Below are 14,983 nucleotides of genomic sequence, written 5' to 3' on the forward strand. Positions count from 1 at the left end.
TTTGTCAATAAGATTAATACATTAAGACAGTCTTTGGCAATAAGATTAATACACGCAGTCTTTGGAATAAGATTCATACATACAGACAGTCTTTGTCAATAAGATTAATACATACAGAGTGTAATTGTAATAAGATTAATACATACAGACATTCTTTGTCAATAAGATTATACATACAGACAGTCTTTGTCAATAAGATTATACATACAGAGTCTTTGCCAATAAGATTAATACATACAGACATTCTTTGTCAATAAGATTAATACAGGCAGACATTCTTTGTCAATAAGATTAATACATGCAGACAGTCTTTGTCAATAAGAATAATACATGTAGACAATCTATGTCAATAAGATTAATACAGACAGACAGTCTTTGTCAATAAGATTAATACATACAGACAGTCTTTGTCAATGTGATTAATACATGTGGACAGTCTTTGTCAATAAGATTAATACATTAAGACAGTCTTTGCCAATAAGATTAATACATTAAGACAGTCTTTGCCAATAAGATTAACACATACAGACAGTCTTTGTCAATAAGATTAACACATACAGACAGTCTTTGTCAATAAGATTAACACATACAGACAGTCTTTGTCAATAAGATTAACACATACAGTCTTTGTCAATAAGGTTAATACATACAGACAGTCTTTGTCAATAAGATTAATATAGACAGACAGTCTTTGTCAATAAGATTAATACATATAGACAGTCTTTGTCAATGTGATTAATACATGTGGACAGTCTTTGTCAATAAGATTAATACATTAAGACAGACTTTGTCAATAAGATTAATACATACAGACAGTCTTTGTCAATAAGATTAATACAGGCAGGCTGCTTTGCAATTTGCCAGATACTTTAGACATAGTCCTATTCAAGATGTCTGGAAAAAAAGAAAGTGAAAACTTACCGTGAACTTGTGTTGTGGCTGTTCTGGATATAATATAATATACTGGCTGTGAAGAAGTAATAATTAAGGCACAGAAAAACCACAGCAAATGATACTTTGTTGTGTACAACTGGCCAAAGTCACAGACATGGACACATGCATTGACACTATCAGTTTTAAGGCTAGATATTTATACTCCACTATGGCAGTGGTAGAGGCATATAGTCCTTGTCTGTATGTCTGTCTGCCCATTAATCATAAACATTGTAGGATTACATTTAGGTTCAGGCACAATGTTGTGTATATATGGTTTAGGTATATGTCCATTCATCCATCACACAGTGGTGAAAATGTGTTGTACAATTCCAGACCAGTGCTGGGGCATCTTTTTTCCATGCACATGTTTGTATTTTTATTTGACGTGTTTATTTTTTGTTACAGAACAGGAAAACCAGTCTGAGGGATCTGAAATGCAGATGAGGAGTGGAAAGAGTTGAAATGGAAAGAATATTGCTGAAACAGCACATTGTGAAACATCACCAGATTTTCAAACATTCTCTCATAGTTTTAACATTATGCTAAATACATTTTATTACAAATGTTGTCCCTGTCATCAAGCTATCCTGTGGCTACTGGGACTTGTCTCCGTAATGAAGCTACACTGTGGCTACAGTGACTTGTCACTACACCTAAGCCACAATATGGCCACTGGGACTTGTCTCTGTAACTAAGTTACAGTATGGCTACTGGGACTTGTCTCTGTAACTTAGCTACAGTATGGCTACTAGGCCTTGTCTCTGTAACTTAGCTACAGTATGGCTACTGGGACTTGTCTCTGTAACTAAGTTACAGTATGTGTACTGGGACTTGTCTCTGTAACTATGCTACAGTATGGCCATGGGGACTTGTTTCTTTAGCTAAGGTACAATATGATTAGTAGGAATCATCTCTGTAACTTAGCTACAGTATGGCTACTGGGACTATAGCTAAGGTACAATATGATTAGTAGGAATCATCTCTGTAACTTAGCTACAGTATGGCTACTGGGACTTGTCTCTGTAACTTAGCTACAGTATGGCTAGTGGGACTTGTCTCTTTAACTTAGCTACAGTATGGCTACTGGGATTTGTCTCTAATGCATATAAATTTTCATTGTTTTAGAACAACATGCCATTTTTGTCCTTGCTATTTTGTCTGGGTAAGACATCCTTTTGTTTCTACACAAATACTATTAATTGTTGGATCTTTAATAATGTGTAACCACAAGCTTGGTACACACACACACACACACAGCAAATTCATTGAATTGTACACCAAAAGAGGACAAATTTTAACTGTTTTTAGAATTATGTTTAAACTTCATGTCTCAGTCAGTATTCACTTTCATCACAAATTTTAATCAGTTTAGTGATGTAGTAACTCTTTTAGCCCAGACATTGCCACATACATTTGAAAAATAATTTTTAAAACTAGATTTAGATAAAATTCTGTCATTTAGTTTCTTTCACTCAGTATATTCATTCAAGGCCAACAAGAAAATAAAAGGCCACAAGATTATAATAAGATTTTCATGCTTCAACTAAAACTTAACTTTACCTTCCGATGTCTGATTGACTGACATCAAATCACTGAACAATCAAATGTCAGAATTTTAAATTGAATCTGATTTCAGTATGTGATTCATTTGATTTGTAACATTGGATTTTGATCTATTTAACTATATTGAAATTGTGATAATTTTATATCCTTTAATTACTATGACTTTGTATTATATAGTACACCCTACTTTACATTGTGTACACAAATGACTTTGTATTATACAGTACTCTCTCACTATAATACTCTTCATTATAACACTGTTCCTATCATGAGGTGGATATTGTCATGGATTCCATGTTATTAATGTACTATTAAAATGATATGTATCATGTACTTTATTAGGAAGGTTTACTTTAAGATGGAATATGCTATGACTCCAATAGACACTAGTATAATATACTGTATTGTAAGGTGGTGCCACTATAAACACTACTTGGCTGCTATGGACAGTGTTACAATATTTCATATGCTTGAGTACAAGGTGGTCTCTCTGTATGGTTGTTTGCTCTATTTCTTTACTGGGTACATTTTTAATATGAATGTTATGTATTAATATATATGTACAAAATCTAGAATAATTCACAGACACATAATAGGCTTCATCTCTGTATCCTATCATTAAAATCAATGCTTACTGTACAGTTCCAAATGACATGATTGTTCCAACTGGACACCATCTCAGCCTTATAACATTTAATATTGTGCTGTGGTAGTTATAGCAATGTCTGCTGCATAAAACAAAATGATTTGGTCATTCCAATAAATCTTCTTGGTCTTCTGTTATTTAATATTGTTCTGTGGCAGTTTAAAGGATGTCTGCTTTTGTAAAATCAATGCTTCCTGCTTGGCTCAAAATAATTTTGTGATCATTTTATTTTGATCTCACTGATATGATGTCATGTGTTACCTTGTAGCACTGTGAACTCAGAAATAAATTAGACATAAAAATGATGTGTTTGTTACCTTTGTCTCTTACTCAGTAACAGAAATTAAAATGATGTGAAACAGCTTATAAAATCACACTAAATGTAAAAAGAAATAATGTGATACATTTTAAAAAATCACACTAAATGTAAGAGGAAATGATTTGGTTTCATGTTCTACAGTACAGCAACACAAATAGGTTAATTAGTGTGAATGCAATTGGTGTAAGGCACCTTGCCCAAGGACACAAGGTTATTTAGTGTGAATGCAATTGGTGTAAGGCACCTTGCCCAAGGACACAAGGTTATTTAGTGTGAATGCAATTGGTGTAAGGCACCTTGCCCAAGGACACAAGGTTATTTAGTGTGAATGCAATAATGCAATTGGTGTAAGGCACCTTGCCCAAGGACACAAGGTTATTTAGTGTGAATGCAATTGGTGTAAGGCACCTTGCCCAAGGACACAAGGTTATTTAGTGTGAATGCAATTGGTGTAAGGCACCTTGCCCAAGGACACAACATGGTAGCTAATTCAGGCTGGTCTGGCAAATCAATTTGAACCTATACCCTTTTCAGTTGTGAGTCTGGCAAATCGATTTGAACCTATACCCTTTTCAGTTGTGAGTCTGGCAAATCGATTTGAACCTATACCCTTTTCAGTTGTGAGTCTGGCAAATCAATTTGAACCCATACCCTTTTCAGTTGTGAGGCTGGCATGCTAACCACTGAATCACTGCAGCTCCTATAAAATAAAATGAAGTTGTACAGTTTAACAAATCAGAATAACTGTAAAAGAAAATGGTGTAATACGGTTTAATAAATCACAGTAACTGTAAAAGAAAATGAAGGGATACAGTTTAAAAATTCACAATAACTATTCAAGAAAATGATGTGATACAGTTTGAATAATAATAATAACAGTCAAGTGAAAGATAATAATGAAATCAATGAAAAGTAGAAAAGACCATAGGCGATTTGCGAAACAACCTCAGAGGTAGTTGTAAGAATACACATTAGTTGGATGTGTTTTGTGATTCACCTATGGAGGAGTGCACTTCACATGTTAAGACAGCAAATGTCGAGATTGTTCAGATTATAATTTTGACTCCTTCCACTGCTATTATTGTTCAGTGTGAATGAAAGAAGTTGAGAATACAGTGCTGAAAGGAGACGAATTTCAACCCATATTTCTTTCTAGACTTTTTGGAAAAGTCAGATTGCCGGTAACTAATAAAATAACTCCCAATTAATTAGTCATGTAGTCATGGATAATGAGGAGAATAAGATCTGTTGGAGCAGATTAATGGGTGCAGTGGATCACAGGGAAAACAGTATGGGTCCGTACTTATTGTAGTTCAGTCTATTTTTAGATAATTGTTTCCTCTCTCATTTTGGTGGTGATATATTTATGCATTTTTGATAGGAATTTAAAGGTAAATGTTTATTATTGAGTATATTAGCTTAGAGGCCGTTCATTTAGTACGTACGCATGGGAGGTATCTCATATACGTACGTTTGCGTTGGGGGGGGGGGGTCTACTGATAATGTACATACGCATAGGAAGTGTGGGTGGAGTGAAACCTTGATAATAATTTGTCTTATACGTAACCCTTTCGACTGTGTTCAGTTGGCGTTTGAATTTTAGCGTACACTAGACAAACTTTTAAGTTAAGCAGCTTATGTCTTTGATGCAATCAGTCATGCAACGTCGGTGGACTATCTGTTTTATTAAACACGTTAATATTATTAATCCTTTATGGTTTCTGCGTAGATTAAATGTAGGCCGTTCAATACAATTCGGGGGTGGGGGCATCAAGCGTACGTACGCAGGTGGTGGATGTAAAAAAAGTACGCATGTGTATAGGGAGGGGGGAGGTATCAAGCTTTGCCAGATTTTTGCGTACGTACTAAATGTATGGCGCCTTATGGTGTGGTTGTCTGTTTGTATCTCGGCGACAATTTACAGTGATTAATAAGGCCTTGGTGATGATCCGGAAGTGTTTCGTTGCATATTGCTTTGCTTACAATCCAGTCTCTCAAACAAAAAATAATGCCGGTGAAACTCTGACAAGAACTTCACTGTGAAGTGATCTTTGAAGGTATTTTCGATTATCATATGATTTGTATTGTCACACAGTGGAAAGTTCAGTTCTGAGAAACAAATGTAGAAAATATATAGTAAAACTAATTATGTTCTGGGTCCTGTCATGCAGTCTCACGATCAACGGAAATCTTGAGAACCATGGTATGACTGATGTAAACCGGTTTGAATTACAATTTGTAAATAAAGCCAATGTATATATAGAGATGTAAACTACTCAGGAAGTTGACAATCAAGTTTGACGTCATTTGCAAAATAACCAAAAAAGTTATCAGAAATCTCGATGAACTCAAGAATTCATCCTGTGTTGTGGGGGGGGGGGGATTCGATGAGAAGAATTTACAAAAAGACAGACAAAGAAGCATAGAAAATTACAGATTTTATTGAGAAAACACAGGTGCATTTACCTAGCGATGTATGATGATAACATCTGTATTTCACTATATTTATACATGTATATTGTGTGTTAGAATGTCTAATACATTTAGCTTGGTGTTGTCATCTATGGTTTCTGTAATGTATAAATGTTTGTGATGTTGATTTTTTTTAAATATTTGTTATTACAGCATTCATCATTCATCTTGATCTTAACAGCTGACTTATATAATGCTGGACTATGAGCTGCCTTTTATTCACTTTCTTTTTTTCTTCAATTTACAACAGAATAAAATTTTCACATTTCTCAGAAAATAGCCTAAATTATTGCACTATATCGAAACTTGTACACATTTTTTTATCATTATATAATCAGATTCATTTTCCACACTGAAAACTTGACAAAATGTTAAATTTTACAATCGCTTCGTACTTGATATGCTTATGCAAAGTGGAAAAAAGTATTCTGTACGGCTGGATGCCCTATTGCATCAGTATTACCGTTAACGGCAACAATGGCACCCGTTTCTAAATGGAATTTTCCATATAGAGACATAAAGGTGGTGTATGTTAATTAATATGCTAGTTATACTTCGCAAAATATGTGCAATGGAAACTCACCAAGCAAGCTTCGAAGCATTGAAGAATGATATAATTCATACAGAACAAATAGCACACGCATAGAATAAACATATTTAACAAATATCACACGCATATAATACACATATCTAACAAATATCACACGCATATAATACACATATCTAACCCATGCATACCTTTTGAAAAATGAACCTTGACCTTGAGTGAGTGCCTTGCTAGTGTCCACTAACAGCAGAACACGTTAAGTATATCAAATTCCAAAGACGAGACTTTTATAGTTATCTTGTAAAAGAAAATATTTACTTTTATTTGGAAGGTTTATCATTTGAAGAACTTCACTTGTTAACATAGATATTCTGGCAACTTTTTTAGGCTCAATGCCTTTTATCTTGAACGACAAAATATTTATATTTATTTCTAACGTTTTTCGCATAATTTTTTTCAAGAATTTAATTTGCTGTTATTTGTAAGAGAGTTACAAGAGCCTACCATTGTTGCAATTTCTTCTTGATGTTGGGATTTTGTGTTGACCCAGATCTCTCAGATTCGATTGAATTTACATCGAGTAAGCTTTATTTGTACATTATTTATGGCTGCTACTAATCTCTACCAAATGTAGGTTACAGTGACCTATTGTCGAGTCAGATTACCCGGGATTCTACACAGCCATTTTATTTTCGTCACAGGAAATGTAGTTGTACACCACATTTTAAGTATATTTTGTATCTTCTTGCCTTTAATATAGTTTTTGATTTTTTCTTCAAATAAGTATTATGTACTATCTTGAAGTTGTTACATGACTATCATGTTTGATTTGGGGTATTAATGTATAATGATGTAAGTATTGTATACGCATTACACTTTCTTGCCGAATTCCCGTTTATTGAGCTACATGGTATTGTAGTTATTGTGTGCACCTTACCTTTTCTTGTTGAATTCCCATCCATCATAATTACCTTTGATCTACATATTACTGTGATTAATTTTGTAACATTCTTGATTTTATTGAGTGGGGTTTTATTGGAGTGAAGTTCCTCTTTGACTTAAAGCATCAGACAATTTATTTGGGTTTATTTGCCTGGCGTTTATGTTTTGTTTTGAAGATTTTATTTCGCAGAGGGTTACAGAAGTTTACCTTTTTTTTACAATTTATTCTTTATGCTGGGGGGTGCATCTACACAGATCTATTTGAATCGATTTTTTTTAGCCAACAAGCTATACTTGTGCGTTTTGATGGGTACTAACAATCTCTACCAAAAATAGGTTGCAGTGACATATCTTCAAGTCAGATTACCCTCTTTGGGGTCTTAGATTATGCTTAGAGCAGGCAGGCCATAAATCGCATGACCAGCAAATTTTTATTTAATTTTGTTTGACCTTCTGCAGTTAGAGTTGAATTTATTTATTATACTTTCAACAATAAATTTCTTGAATAAAATACAGGACTTTCTGGAGCTATATATATATATATATATATATATATATATATATATATATATATATATATATATATTAGCAACTGAATCCGGGATTCTACACAGCAATTTTTTTTTCCGTCACAGGAAATGAGTAGCTCTAGACGTCTACCACATTTTAAGTATATTTTGTATTATCTTGCCTTTAATATTGCAGTTGATTATTTTCTTCAAATTATTATGTATTATCTTGTAGTTTTTACTTGACTGTATAGTGTCTGATTTAATTGTTATGTATCATCTTGTAGTTTTTACTTGATTGTATAGTGTTTGATTTTATTATTATGTATTATCTTGCCTTTAATATACATTGGTGTATTCTATACGCATTACCCATTTTTCTCGAATTCCCGTCCACCATAAGTACCTTTGATCTACATATTACTGTGATTAATTTTGTATCATTCTTGATTTTAATGGAGTAGAGTTTTATTGGAGTGGAGTTCCCCTTTGACTTAAATCACCAGGCAATGCAAATTTGTTTCCCCAGTTTACAGTGGTCATACTGATTTCGGTGTGTGCCATTGAGGTGGAGGAGGGGCCATTTTTTAATGACTTTGTTACTGTTTCAATGGTAATGTTTTGTGGCACGTGTCTCCAAAAATTAGATACAGAAAAAAATGTGGCTGGCGCGATGGTTGAGTGGTGACCATTCAAAATTTGTAAGCCATCGGTCGCGAGTTCGAATCTTGTCCAGATCAGCCTTAATCAGTTTGACAAAAGACATTACTCCCATTGCATCGGCAGTATAGAGCCTTCCTGTGTTGATATGCCACAAATAAAGACATTACTCCCATTGCATCGGTAGTATAGAGCCTTCCTGTGTTGATATGCTATCAAATAAAGACATTACTCCCATTGCATCGGTAGTATAGAGCCTTCCTGTGTTGATATGCCGTCAAATAAATATATTACTCCCATTGTATCGGTAGTATAAAGCCTTCCCGTGTTGATATGCCGTCAAATAATGACATTACTACCATTGCATTGGTATTATAAAGCCTTCCTGTGTTGATATGCCGTCAAATAAATACATTACTCACATTGCACCGGTATTATAGAGCCTTCCCGTGTTGATATGCCGTCAAATAAATACATTACTCCCATTGCATTGGTATTATAGAGCCTTCATGTGTTGATATGCAATCAAACTCCACAAAACAAAACTCTTACAGTACTAATATCAGTGAAGTATACGGTTTCAGCCTTGTTAAATATCGAAAACATCAGACGGTGAATAAAAACAGAACCTGATCTCATCCCATCACTAACACCATCATCACCCAATCTAGATATTGGACCGCTGTTAATCTCATTCCATCATTTAACACCATCACCCAGTCTAGATCCCAGATCACTGTTAATCTCATCCCATCACTTAACACCATCACCCAGTCTAGATCCCAGATCACTGTTAATCTCATTCCATCATTTAACACCATCACACAGCTGGATCCCAGATCACTGTTAATCTCATCCAGTCATTAATACCATCACCCAGTCTAGATCCCAGATCACTGTTAGTCTCATCCCATCACTTAACACCATCACCCAGTCTAGATCCCAGGTCACTGTTAATCTCATCCCAACACTAGTACCAACATAACTAGTCTAGATCCTAGATCACTGCTAAGCTGACGGGGGTTCGATTTTTCTGCCAGGACAAAGGCACGCATTATATCCTCGTAATATATCCCCGGTTGCCCCCCCCCCCCCCCCGTCGGCCCTGGTGGCTAGTGCATGTAACTTCTATTATGAAACTCTCATATATCACATAAGTATTTGATCCGTGCATACCTCTTCTAGGATGAAACTCGACCAAAGTCCATACCTTCCCATGCCCACTGATAGTAGAACTCGTTCCTGTCGAGTGCTATTGCTTCCATCCAGAAACCTTTCTTTCTTTTTTTTTAAGCCATAATGTTTTGTATGTATCACGAAATGGAATCATGGACTTTTATTATAAAAATTGTTTAAATGAAGATTTTTTTTCTTCAAATGCATATTGTTAAGTATTTATTTTACTTAGATCACATTTTCTATATTACTTTTTAAATAATTTTAATATCGTTATTGTTTATCTTTTATCTTGTACATATTTACCTTTATTTGGAAGAACTTGTAGGAGTACGTATTGGCGTTTATTTGGAAGGACATGTCTTGTAGGAGTACGTATTTACGTTTATTTGGAAGGGCTTGTCTTATAGGAGTATGTATTTACGTTTATTTGGAATGGCTTGTCTTGTAGTAGTACGTATTTATGTTTATTTTGACGGACTTAGCTTCATAAGGTTTATACAATTTTTACAAGTATATTTTTAAACATTTGGACTTGAGACATTTTTATCAACCTTGTAAGCACAATTTGAAATATCAGTGTCGCAGATTTATAAAAAAAAAGACATGTAATATAATACGCCTGAGTTTACTCATGGTTAGATTGTCTGATCAAGTTTCATGCCACGAAAGCCATATTTAGTTATTGAAATCTTGGACTTAAAAGTTTTTCATCTAGATTTGAGGTATACATATTTTACAAACAAAAATCTAATTCTGAACATTATTAACAAGTCTATTTATCTGGTCGTCCCAAGTAAAACATCGCATCGGCTCACGTAGTTTTCAGGAAACGAGAATTTAACAGGAACACAATCTAAACTCAGTGTACATGAAAAATAACTGATTCGGCCATCCGGGCAACTTACGGTTTGATGTTCCCATATGGGTCTTTTCTCCATATATTTTGGTCACACAACTTCAAAAGAGAATAGCAGAAACTGTTCATTATAATTAATTACAACTGTTAGAAATATCATGGTTACATTTATTTAATTAAAAATAGGTATAAACGTTGAATCGGTTGCCATTGGCACAAGCATTTCAGTTTTTACTTATTTCCAAAACTTGACCTAATAATAACAATAATGAAAGTACTCATAGCAGTTAGAAATAATTGCAAATATAGTTTATATTATGTTTAATTAAAGTCATGTGATCAAAATGTAATGTATAAATGTCCAAGATGGGAACATAAAACCTAATTAGTTATTTTCATGTGTTATTCTGTGTAGTAAATTGAATGTATACAAGTCCCTTGGCTTATCGAACAAAAATATGTATTGTCTTAAGGTGCTGTGGGAAGTCATTTGAATGTATCTGTTTGCCTGACTAATATGTTTGTAATTGTATTTATTGTTAATAAAAAGTCTCTCTGAAAATACGGAATTGTCTTGTTCTTCACACGGTCACGGAAAGACACTTGTTCGTCTTATTTTTCATACAGACAAAGAAAGACACTTGTTCGTCTTATTTTTCACACTTTCACAAAAGATACTTGCTCGTCTTATTATTCGCACTTTCACAAAAAGACATGTTCGTCTTATTTTCCATACAGTCACAGAAAGACACTTGTTCGTCTTATTCTTCACAGCCACAGAAAGACTTGTTCGTGGTATATATTTACAGAGACAAGAAAGGACACTTGTTCATTTTATATCTTCACACAGTCACGGAAAGACACTGGATCGTCTTATTCTTAAACAGTCACGGAGACACTTGTTCGTCTTATTCTTTACACAGTCATAGAGAGAAACACTTGTTCGTCTTATTCTTTACACAGTCATAGAGAGAAACACTTGTTCGTCTTATTCTTTACACAGTCATAGAAAGAAACACCTGTTCACCTTATTCGTCACACGGTAACACAGACACTTGTTCGTCTTATTCTTCACACTGTCACAGAAATATGTAATTGTCCATCTTATTCGTCATAGTCCTAGAATACACTTTTTCGCGCAAAAAATATTGGTTAGCATCAATAATACACACTAGATTCTCGTTTACTTTTGGTGGGTTGGGGAGGAGCAATTTCTCTCTCACCAGATTAACATTATATATATTTTAAAAAAAAAAAAGATAAACCAGGATCATGTAGGCTTGGTATTATAAAAGCCAAACTATACGAGGTGTTTACTGTTAATGGAGATTCTCGTAATCATTTTGACTTTCTTGTCGAAATACTTGAACAGAATAGCATCACCAGGAAACAACATAAAAGATGACGTTCTAATAATGAATAAATAGATGGAAAACATGTCATATATGAGAAAAGATATGGCAGCTACTATGTTACAAATAAAGTGTTTGGATAGGAAAAAGAAATGATCTGCCGTGATAATACATGTATCAATATAGGTTCCATAGTGTACGACTTCAGCATGTTTTGTCGACTGAAGATTGTCTACAATTAAAATGTGTTCCTCGTTGGGATAAAAGCGCCGAAAATCTTCCTTGTATTCGACTGGTTTAGCTCTTTTGTAGACGAAACTCTCTCTCTCTCTCTCTCTCTCTCTCTCTCTCTCTATATATATATATATATATATATATATATATATATATATATATATATATATATATATATATATATATATATATATATATATATATATATATATATATATTATTTTTGTATCTGATAATCGACTCCCCTAAACGTGTGACCAACAATAGTAACTATTATCTGAAGAAAACAAAATAACATTGCTTACATTACATAAATAATAGAAACATTACCTGTTGGTTTCACCGCTATTTGCATAATTGTTTTATATTTACAATGACACGGCTTAGACTTTCAAGTTATGTTCCAAAGTTTATAGAAATAATATAACATCTTATTTAAAGGTTTTAAATAATCTTTTTCATGACCAGACATTAAAGTCTTGAAATGGTAAATATAATCTTACAAAACTGATTTAAGCCTTTTGAAAACAAAATGTATAATGTCTTGTAGTAAGACTTATACATAGGAGTACAGTAACCGTGAGGCAAGGTTCACGGCAATCGCAGTACTAGTATTTCACGCAATATAATGCAGTAATAAGGTTTAAATGACATTGCATGCCATGTTTTCGCAGAAGTAATGTAATTTGGTATATTCAAATTAATCTGCCTGGTGCTCGTTTATCAAGACTGTTGGACGAGATAAAACCAAAATCGTGTACTCTATCAAAGACTATTAGTAGTGATAACAAAGATCACGTAGGTTATCGACTGTTGGATGAGATAGTCAAGATCGTGTAGAAATAAGTCAAATATAGATGTAATATAATCTGGTATGATCAAATTAATTATCCAGGTGTTAGCCTATCAAGGACTGTTGGTAAAAGTAAACAAGGTCGTGTAGAAAGAAATCAGACATATTGCTATCAAAACCTTTCAAAAGCTCATTAAAAAGATAATACATTATTTGGAAGTTAAATTTCTGATCCAATTATTGCGTCGCTATTTCCTAGATGACATTACCGTTTGTATAAACTGAACGCATCCTGTTTTGAAACATTGTTATGTGGTAGAAACCATTTGAAGTAGTAAGTACTTTAAAAAAAAAAACACAGTAAGATACCAACTTTGACTTTGCTGTCAGCACCCTCGGCTTAAAACCCCAGACAATGAGACCCTTCTCTCTCTCTCTCTCTCTCTCTCTCTCTGTAATTTATGGCGGCTTTATATGTAATTATGTCCCCAATGGACCCTGGATGACTCCCCTTCACAAACTTAAGTTGCATCTAGTTCTGTAAGGTACCATAACTAATGCTAAAATCATACGGAAAAATATCTAGTAACTCAGTATTAAAATCACGTGGAGTTGACATCTCAGTCCAAAGAAAAAAGCTCCTTCATTATCATACACACTACTTCCTCCATCAAGACTGCTTCCATAGTATAGGATTACAGGGCATATTCTATATATCTTAGCATTCAAGGGGACGGGTCATTGCATGGAGTTGTTATATATCAATCGTATATTTCCGACAGTTTGGGTAACACCTGATATTCGTATCACGTGTTCTTCCTGGTCCAAACACATTTATGTTATTTATTTGTGTCACCCCAACCGATATCGAAATGTATTCATCTGGTACTGACTGACGATACTACATCAAAGTATGACAGCTACGTAAACATCGGCAGTAGATAATAGCTATAGTTACCATACTAACGTGAGAGAGATGCTGGTTAACAATTTAAATATGTTTACTTGCATCAAACTTGGATTTCTAGCTAACCCCCCACCCCCACCCCCACCCCACCCCGTCTCTCTCTCTCTCTCTCTCTCTCTCTCTCTCTCTCTCTCTCTCTCATCATAGTTGCTAAATAATAAAAGTTAACAATATATCTTCAATATAAAATATAGAATTATTCATATAAGTCAAATTCATTTCATTCCTGGTTTTGCCGACTTTAATTCTTTTCAGTGAAAATAAAAGAACACATAACCAACCCCCTTCCGGACTCTGTGTCTTGTTCGGACACAGTAATCATCGGCACACCGCATGTAAGATTAAAGTCCATGAACAGAGTTTATGTTAAATTGTTCAATACCTAGGCTCGTGCCACGACTTGTATATCAATTATCTAGTTGCGGCGAAGATAAGCTATCATCACAAATGTTGTCGGCTATCCTCGTCCTGCGCATCGTGATCAGAATAAAAGAGGTTTTCAAATGGAACTGTGCGAAATGAAGAGCGATCTAGTCTTAAGTCGACGTCGGTATAGTTGTAAAATAATCCACAATTTGTTTGCATAACGTGGACACTAACTGGTCCATCTTCGCTGACCAAGGGTCATTAATATACTTTATACCAAGAAGGAAATGGATCGATGATTCTTGGTAAATTGATAGTTTAGTTGGTCAAACTAGACAAAACCATTTTGAAATTAAATAAATAGAAGAACTTAGCAAGGGCAAGTGAGCGAATTTGTATGTATTTGTAAAACAAAAGACAGACAGACAGACAGACAAACAAATTCGAGCTAAAGTCACCGTGTCTCTGTGTATGACATGGTTAGTCTTTGTTTTTTTTAATTTAAAATAAAAAGTTAATGTAGCCAAGCATACATGTAATTTACAAAACGGAGGCGATCATGTTCACGTTTACACATAGGATCCTATTAAGGAATAGGCCCAATAACCAGTTGAACATTAGGCTTAGTAACGACAAGCTAAA

The 14,983-nt window shown here is 34.2% G+C and overlaps 1 long non-coding RNA gene across 1 annotated transcript; it reads left to right on the top strand.

Annotated features, from left to right (window-relative positions):
* Positions 1-629: 629 nt before the first annotated feature.
* On the top strand, positions 630-11,191 carry LOC149772839 (uncharacterized). The gene is made up of 2 exons (XR_016417579.1): positions 630-1,822; positions 1,892-11,191. It is a non-coding gene; the product is annotated as an uncharacterized LOC149772839 (long non-coding RNA).
* The last annotated feature ends 3,792 nt before the right edge of the window (positions 11,192-14,983 follow it).

The sequence above is a fragment of the Sinohyriopsis cumingii genome, unplaced genomic scaffold (genome assembly GCF_028554795.1).
Source record: "Sinohyriopsis cumingii isolate HCF-2022 unplaced genomic scaffold, ASM2855479v2 utg001110l, whole genome shotgun sequence".
Taxonomy (NCBI): Eukaryota; Metazoa; Mollusca; class Bivalvia; order Unionida; family Unionidae; genus Sinohyriopsis; species Sinohyriopsis cumingii.